This window comes from Bos grunniens, chromosome 12 (genome assembly GCF_055505025.1).
Source record: "Bos grunniens cultivar Pamir isolate PY7600 chromosome 12, Bosgru_T2T1.0, whole genome shotgun sequence".
In the NCBI taxonomy this organism is placed as follows: Eukaryota; Metazoa; Chordata; class Mammalia; order Artiodactyla; family Bovidae; genus Bos; species Bos grunniens.
The window spans coordinates 29,408,640-29,417,702 of NC_141176.1; the positions used below are offsets into that span (position 1 = coordinate 29,408,640).

General features: G+C 39.6%; 1 long non-coding RNA gene across 1 annotated transcript; it reads left to right on the forward strand.

Moving 5' to 3' along the window:
• Positions 1-1,553: 1,553 nt before the first annotated feature.
• LOC147361578 (uncharacterized) lies at positions 1,554-2,975 on the forward strand. The gene is made up of 2 exons (XR_015138118.1): positions 1,554-1,643; positions 2,527-2,975. It is a non-coding gene; the product is annotated as an uncharacterized LOC147361578 (long non-coding RNA).
• Positions 2,976-9,063: the final 6,088 nt, after the last annotated feature.

Consider the following 9,063-nt stretch of genomic DNA (forward strand, 5'->3'; position numbering starts at 1 on the left):
CTAGCAATTACTTTATATTTGTTATAAATGTTGTTGATTTGTTATTTAGTAATTGCTCTTCATTAATGTACTCCCTACAATATTGTTATCTTGTTTTTCCAAACATACATTAGAAAAATGAAATAAGCATTATATAATCAATGGAAAATAATACTAAGCTCATAAATAATATAAATGGTCTTTTTCTTATACTTTAAAAGAAATGTTAGGATAAAAGAAACTTACAGTTAATTTTTACCTTAATCATTAGTCAGTGGTTGTGGTAGCTACGTATTACTAAAACACAGAATTTAGCTGCAGAAAATCTATGTTTATGCTGTTCAAGTTTAATATTCTTTCATCCTTTAGTTCATCTCCTCTGTGTGTGTGTGCGTGCATGCGTGCACATGTGCACACACACACTCAGTCTTGTCCAACTCTTTGCAACCCTATAAACTGTAACCCACAAGGCTCTTCTGTCCATGGAATTTTCCAGGCAAGAACACTGAAGTGGGTTGCCATTTCCTTCTCCAGGGGATCTTCCTGACCCAGGGATCAAACTCGTGTCTCTTGTGTCTCCTGCATGAGCAGGTGGGTTCTTTACCAACTGAGCCATCAGGGAAATAATATTCAAGTTTAATATTCTTTCATCTTTTAGGTTCATCCTTTAAGTTGGTTAAATCTAAGTATTGTCCCTGCACAATCAAATCATATAGACCATATTGAAAATGCAGTTTTTGGTTTGACAAAATATGTCTTTGATTTTTCTAGAAAATAAAATGTGCATGCCTCTAGGATGAATAATGCCCAAGTATGCATTTAAAATACTTTTAGGTATTGATTTTTAAATCATATTTCAGAAACCATTATAACTGTGCATACAAACACAATTACAGACATTTCTGTAGTATTCAGTAATAGCTGTTGGGTCAGAGAAATAACATATTTAATTTTTAAAACAATTTAATGCCAGATGTATTATATATACCCATTATAAGTTTGGATTTAAGATATTTGACTAACAGACAAATACAAGGAAATAGTCCTACTTTACATTCCAAGAAATTAACTTCTTTTCTGGGTCAGTTATTAGGAGAGGAAGCCCAATCCAATATAATCTGGTTTATTTTAAAATATCCATTAGGTACATTGACACAATTGAACTTTTCTTTTAAATGTTTCTTTTTTAAAAAATTTTGTTCCTTAATTATAAAAAGATTATTCAGATACTAAGGGGAAAATTGCTAAAAATCATACAATTTGATGGTATAAATTAATAGCATTAATTGCACAACAAAATATTATGCTAACCAAAATAAGCAGTTATGTAATGGCCTTGAAGCAAATTGAATAAACTCTTCATCTCAAAAAAAATCATACAATTTTTCTCCACCTTGTAAAAATTGAATCTTTAGTCAAGGCTATGAAAAAATAAATTATTTCTTTCTTGCAGTGATGATTATTAATTTTGACAACCTGATATTAAGCAAAAGTGAGTAGCACTCCAACCTTGCAAAACTTGTTATAGTTTTTGTGTTTCTAAGTCTGTATTTTAATATTGTTTTCTTTTCACAGTGACAACTCAATGAACAAGTCATTCAGGAATAAAGTTTCTTTATAACTGACCAAAGTTGACAGAACTGATCTACATGAAAACGTAGAGGGTAAGCTCTTTGGCTTTGGTCTTGGCAGTGACTTTCTCTTTATATTTGACACCAAAAGCAAAAATTAAGCAGTGGGAATACATCAAACTAAAAAGCCTCTGCACATCAACAAAATGAAAGAACATGCAACCTAGGGAATGGGAGAAAATATTTGCAACTCATATATCTGCTAAGGGGTTAATATTTAAAATATATAAAAAAACATATACAACTCAAAGCAAAAAAAAAACAAACAATTCAATTTAAAAATGGGCAGAGGAACTGAACAAGCATTCTTCTAGAGAAGACACATAAATGATCAGAAGGTACATGGAAAGGTTTCCACTTTCTTAATCATCAGGGAATTGCACATCAAAACTACGTTGATACATCACCTCACACATGTCAGAATAGCTATCATCAAAACGACAAGATCGATGAACCTATTTGCAATGCAGAAATAGAGGCATAGAGGTAGAGAATAAATGTATGGACACCAAGAGGGGAAGAGGGGGTGAGATGAATTGGGAGATTGGGACTCACATACATATACTACTATATAAACAGATAACTGATAAGAACCTACTGAATAGCATAGGGAACTCTACGCAATACTCTGTGATGACCTAAATGGAAAGGAAATCCAAAAAAGAGGAGATATATGTACACATTGTAGCTGATTAACTTTGCTGTACAGTAGCAACTAACACAGCATTGTAAAGCAACTATATTCCAATAAAAATGAAAAATAAAAAAGACAAGAGATAACAAGCATTGGCAAGGGTGCAGGGAGGAAAGGGAACCCTTGTGCAGTGTTGGTGGGAACGTAAATGGTTTTAGCCTCTAAGGAAAACAGTTTGGAGGTTCCTCAAAAATTTAAAAATAGAATTACCATTTGATCCAGCAATCCCACGTCTGGGTATACATCCAAAGTAAACGAAAACAGAGTTCCAGAGAGATGGCTGCACTTTCACGTTCACAGGAGCACTGTTTACAATAGCCAAGACGTGGAATCAACCCAAGTGTCCATCCACAGAAGAATGAATAAAGACGGTGCGATGTATACATGGACGATCTCCAACTTATGACAGTCTGACTTATGATTTCTGACTTTATGTTGGTGCAAGAATGATATGCATTCTGTAGAAACTGTACTTTGGATTTTGATCTTTTCCTGGGCTAGTGACAACATGCTACGCTATTCTCTCGTGTGGTTCTGGGAGCCTGGCTCCCAGTCAGCCAGAGGAACACGTGACTGCACAGCTGACACTCCTGTTGCCATTCCATACCCTTAACAACCATTCTGTTCTTCACTTTCAGTACAGAATTCAATACATGACATGAAATATTCAACACTTTTTTGTGTGTGAAATAGGCTTTGTGTTAGATGGTTTTGCCCAACTGTAGTCTAATGTTAAGTGTCCTGAGAAGATTGAAAGTAGGCTGGGCTAAGCTACATTGTTAAGTAGGTTGCTGTGCTATGCTAAGTCACTTCAGTCGTGTCCGACTCTGTGCGACCCCATAGACGGCAGCCCACCAGGCTCCCCCGTCCCTGGGATTCTCCAGGCAAGAACACTGGAGTGGGTTGCCATTTCCTTCTCCAATGCATCAGAGTGAAAAGTGAAAGTGAAGTTGCCCAGTTGTGTCCGACTCTTAGCGACCCCATGGATTGCGGCCTAACAGGCTCCTCGTTCCATGGGATTTTCCAAGCAAGAGTACTGGAATGGAGTGCCATTGCCTTCTCCAGTTCAGTAGGTTAGGGGTATCAGATACATTTTCAGCTTATGATATTTTCAGCATACAGTGGGTTTATGGGGCATAACCCTATCATAAGTCATGAAAGGTCTGTAAATACAATTGACTGTGATTCAGACAGAATAATATAACAGAGAAGGATATGCTCTTATTTGTGACAAATGAATGGACCCTGAGGACATGATGCTAAGTGAAATATGCCAGAAAGAGAAAGAAAAATGCCACATGATATCATTTATATGTGGAATCTGAAATAAGTAAATGACTAAATAAAATAAAATTTTGGAAATGTCAAACAAAGTGTAGAAAAGTGGCTGCTCTGGGATAAGGAAGGAGGGAAAGAAGTAGAGAGAGGTTGATAAAAAGGCACAAACAAAAATAAGCAAAATTGACCAAATTTAAATCATATACCTGTATATTAATCGTGTGAAACACAGCTACCTGAATATGTTAACAAGAGGAATAAAAGTCTCTTTCAACCACATACATGTCTTAACATCCAAGTGAAAGGCAGACATAAAATGTGTTTAGTTGTTCAGGCGTGTCCAACTCTTTGTGACCCCGTGGACTATAGCCCTCCAGGCTCCTCTATCCATGGGATTTTTCCAGCCAGAATACTGGAGTGGGTTGCCATTTCCTACTCCAGGGTATCCTCCCGACCCAGGGATCAAACACATCTCTTGCATCTCCTGCATTGGCAAGTGGATTCTTTACCACTGGGCCACCTGGGAAGCCCTGCAAGCATAAAGGTCATTCTGGAATATGTGGAAGTTGATGAAATCTGTCTTGTCCCTGCCCCCCACTGTCCATTCCATTCGTTTCACCAAATGAGTGAATGATTTGTCTCTAGTTATTTTGTATAGTCAGGACTTTGGTGCAACATCAGTGATGTGGGCCTGTTGCCAATTTATAAGAATAAAGGAAGGGTTGCTGTGTGGGGGGTTATGCTTCAGGTGTCCTGAGATCAGGAGATGGTGGCGGGTGTGTGTTGTGAGCAGTGGCATTTGCTGAGGTCTTCTTCGGTACTTTACCGCTTACTATCATGGCTTGGCTTCTCCATTCATCGTGGTTCACTTCCCGCCATCCGCTTTGCTCGGTTTCTGCTCTTCCCGCCCTGTCTAAATGCCAGCTGTGCTTCTCACAGGAAACTGCTGTTTACTGTCACTGCTGATCAGCCTCCCCAGATACCCTTGGCAATCTCACTCTGTTTTCACAGCCTCTACCTCAGGAAATGCAGAATGATTCTGCTGGGGGAATTTTTTTTTCTTTTAAACATTTTATTAGAGTATAGCTGAATTACAATGCCTTGTTAGCTTCAAGAGTGCAGTTCAGTGAATTAGTTATACATTCGTGCATGCTCAATCTTGTCCAACTCTTTGTGACCCCATGGACTGTAGCCCACCAGGCTCCTCTGTCCATGGGATTCTCCAGGCAAGAATACTGGAGTGGGTTGCCATTTCCTCAGCCAGAGGATCTTCCTGACCCAGGGATCAAGTCCATGTCTCCGCACTGGCAGGCAGATTCTTTACTATTGAGCCACCTTTGAAGTCCCTATATATATCCAGTCTGTTTTTTTTTGTTTGTTGGTTTAAGATTCTTTTCACTGGAGGAATTTTAAAGCTTCATGATTTTTTTTCTTTGTAAATATTAAAGTGAAAATACTGACAGCATGTCTGGGTACCTACTCCTTATCATTTGGGTGGCACTCTGTACTTTAATACATCATAGTTCTTTCTTATGCACAGGACACTGCTCCTTTAATTGTCTCATTTTGGCACCCTTCAGGATTGCCAGATCAGAGGAGATCATCATTGACAGACATTTCAATCCTCTCCGTTCTGAAGCCAAGTGTACTCTCAGACTGAGGGAATTAAGGGAATCAGAAAGGCTTTTGGTGAGATAGCATCAATGTTCCCAGAACTCTGAAGGAAGGAAACTGGAGGTAGAGGGCCTTGATGTCAAGAGATCAGGGCTGGGAGGAACCTCCTCTGATTGGGGTGAGAGTGGTCATTCTGGCTGCAGTTATCTGTGCACCCCAGGCAGATGGAGCCTGGCCCTTCTTAGCTGTCAAGTGTGAGTGTCCATCATTAGACTCTCTCATGGGAAAAATGGTTCCCACAGACCACTTGTCTTTAGGAGGTTATTAGTAACATGCATTTTTTACATGTTATCTGGGAGTAGCCCATCCCTACAAGACTCTTTTCTGTAATACTATGTTAGCCTCTGGATTAACTGTGTGCTCAGTAGCTCAGTCGTGTCCAACTCTTTACAACCCCATGGACTGTGTAGCCTGCCAACCTCCTCTGTCCATGGGATTCTCCAGGCAAGAATACTGGAGTGGGTTGCCATCTCCTCCTGCAGGGGATCTTCCCGACCCAGGGATTGAACCTGCCTCTCCTGCATTGGCAGGCAGATTCTTTACCAGCATGCCACCTGGGTAGCCTCTGGATTAGCTAGTTACCCTTTAAAACCCAAGGGCGTAAGAACCCACTGACTATTGGGGTTATAAGTGGAGAAATAGTACATACCTTGGATTGATGGTTGGAGGTAAAATAAGGATTCTGAGTCATGGAGAGCCAAATTAGGGTGAGGAGCTTGGGAGACCAAGGGACTGCAAGAGAAGAAATCTGTGCAAAGTTTGGTAGATCTAAAGAGTCAGAGAAAGGAGAGAAACAGAGAAGGGTAGAGAAGAGAAACTTAAAACACTTTGCTTTTTTGCATTTTCTTTGTTTAGCCTAGATCTTATTCTATTTACTATCAAGTGGACTCCACTTTCTTTGTTAATTATTTGTTAATATTTTGGGGGAAATCAAGGATAATTTGTTCACTTTTGTTTGCTGATGTTGACAGAGCAGTTTCATTTCCAAGAGTAGGCTTTTGTTTTGCTTTGTTTTGTTTTTTTTTAAAAATTAGTTTTATTGGAGTATAGTTGCTTTACAATTTTGTGTTAATTTCTATCATACAGCAAAGTGAATCAGCTATGTGTAAACATATATCGCCTCTTTTTTGGATTTCCTTCCCATTTAGGTCACCTCACAGCATCAAGCAGAGATCCCTGTGCTGTACAGTAGGTTCTTACTAGCTATCTGTTTTATGCATAATGTCAATACTGTATATATATCAGTCCCAATCTCCCAATTCCTCCCACCCCTCCTTTTCCCCTTGGTATCCATATATTTGTCCTCTACAACTGTGTCTCCACTTCTGCTTGGCAAATAAGATCATCTATACCATTTTTCTAGATTCCTCTTATATGCATTAATATATGATATTTGTTTTTCTTTCTGATTTACTTCACTTTGTATGACAGTCTCTAGGTCCGACCCCACTACATCCAGTCTCTGCATCGTCAGTCTCTCCTTCCACTGTAAATCCAAAAGTCCATCATTGTCCTGATTTCCAGCTGAGTTACTATCTCTCTGATGAGATTCCTACTTATGAAGAAGCTTCAATGACAGGAAGAAAAGTGAACCAAGTTGTACTTACAAAGTTCTCTAGCCAGGATGAGCTGTGTGTGTGTGTGCTCACTCAGTCATGTCTGACTCTTTGCGACCCCATGGCCTGTAGCCTGCCGGGCTCCTCTGTCCATGGTATTTCCCAGGCAAGAAAACTGGAGTGGGCTGCCAAGCTCTCCTCCAGGGGATCTTCCTGACCCAGGGATCAAACCTGTGTCTCCTGCATTGGCAGGCAGATTTTTACCACTGCATCACCTGGGAAGCCCAGGATGGGCTGACACATCAGCAATATAACCCCCTCCCCATAAAATCATTGTACTATAACTTCCTATATGGGGAAACAATGCAAACAGTGACAGACTTTATTTTCTTGGGTTCCCAAATCACTGCAGATGGTGACTGCAGCCATGAAATTAAAGTTATGACCAACCTAGACAGTCTATTAAAAAGCACAGACATTACTTTTCCAACGAAAGTCTGTCTAGTCAAAGCTATGACTTTTCCAGTAGTCATGTATGGATGTGAGAGTTGGACTAGCAAGAAAGGTGAGCACCAAAGAATTGATGCTTTTAACTGTGGTGTTGGAGAAGACTCTTGAGAGTCCCTTGGACTGCAAGGAGATCAAACCAGTCAATCCTAAAGGAAATCAGTTCTGAATATTCATTAGAAGGACTGATGCTGAAGCTCCAATACTTTGGCCACCTGATGCAAGGAACTGACTCATTTGAAAAGACCCTGATGCTGGGCAAGATTGAAGGCAGGAGGAGAAGGGGATGACAGAGGATGAGATGATTGGATGGCATCACTGACTCAATGGGCATGAGTTTGAGCAAGCTCTGGGAGTTGGTGATGGACAGGGAATCCTGGTGTGCTGCAGTCCATGGGGTTGCAAAGAGTTGGAGACAACTGAGTGGCTGAACTGAACAGATAACTTCCTATACATTAACAGGACTTGGGCCCATATATGTCCTTTATATCTGTTCCTGTCTACTGCGAGCTCTCTTATGTCTCATGTAGTTCATTTATATCCAAGACTACAGGTGTTTGTGTAGCCTAGGATCTGAGTGTGTAGTCACAAAATATATTGTGTAGAAAAAATTTCTTGGCTGCATCATGCAGGATCTTAGTTCCCTGACTAGAGATTGAACCCAGGCCCAGAGCAATGAAAGTGCTGAGTCTTAATCACTGGATGGCCAGGGAATTCCCTTATATAGAAATGTTTGTGTGAAATTTGCAGAGTCCTTTGACAGTCACTCAGAGTTCTTGATTTTTTACATCTCTTTATGAGCCTTAAAGGGGCTTCCAACTTGGCACAGTGGTAAAGAATCTGCATGCCAATGCAGAAAATACAGGAGATGCAGATTCAATTCTTGGGTCAGGGAGATCCCCTGGAGAAGGAAATGGCAGCCCACTCCAGTATTCTTGCCTGGAGAATCCCATGGGCAGAGGAGCCTGGCAGGCTACAGTCCTTGGGCTCAGAAAGAGTTGGACACAACTGAGTAACTGAGCATTCACATGCACATGAGCCTTGAAGAGTTAGTTATAACCACCTCTGAGAATAGTCCAGGGGAATATTTTTCTAGAGCAATCTGAATGGTTTAATGCTGAGAAGGATGAACTTAAATAATAAGCAAAGAAAAGAACAACTCCAGAATCTATTGAATAACAAATCATTGAACCTCTTACATTCCATAGAGTGTTTTCCCAGGATACATCTTATCTTACTGTTAAGTCCTCAGGACCATAACTGTGTAAGATAGATGGGGAGGAATTACTCTTGTCTTAACCAACACTTGAGGTTCAAGAGAGTAAGAGGCTTGTTTAAGATCCCACTGCCTTAATTTGTCTTTCTGTGTTCTCATTGTTAGTGTATAGGAATGCAAGGGATTTCTGTGTGTTAATTTTATATCCTGCACTTATATCTAGTCACTGAGAAAACAAAGAGAAATTAAGGAAACAATTCCATTCACCATTGCAACAAAAAGAATAAAATGCTTCAGAATAAATCTAGTAAAGAAACAAAAGATCTATATATAGAAAACTATAAAACACTGATGAAAGAAATCAAACATAACACAAATAGATGGAGAAATATACTATGTTCATGGATTGGAAGAATCAATATAGTGAAAATGAGTGTATTACCCACAGTAATCTATAGATTCAGTGCAAACCCTATCAAGATACCAATGGTATTTTTCAGAGAACTAGAATGAATAATTTCACAATTT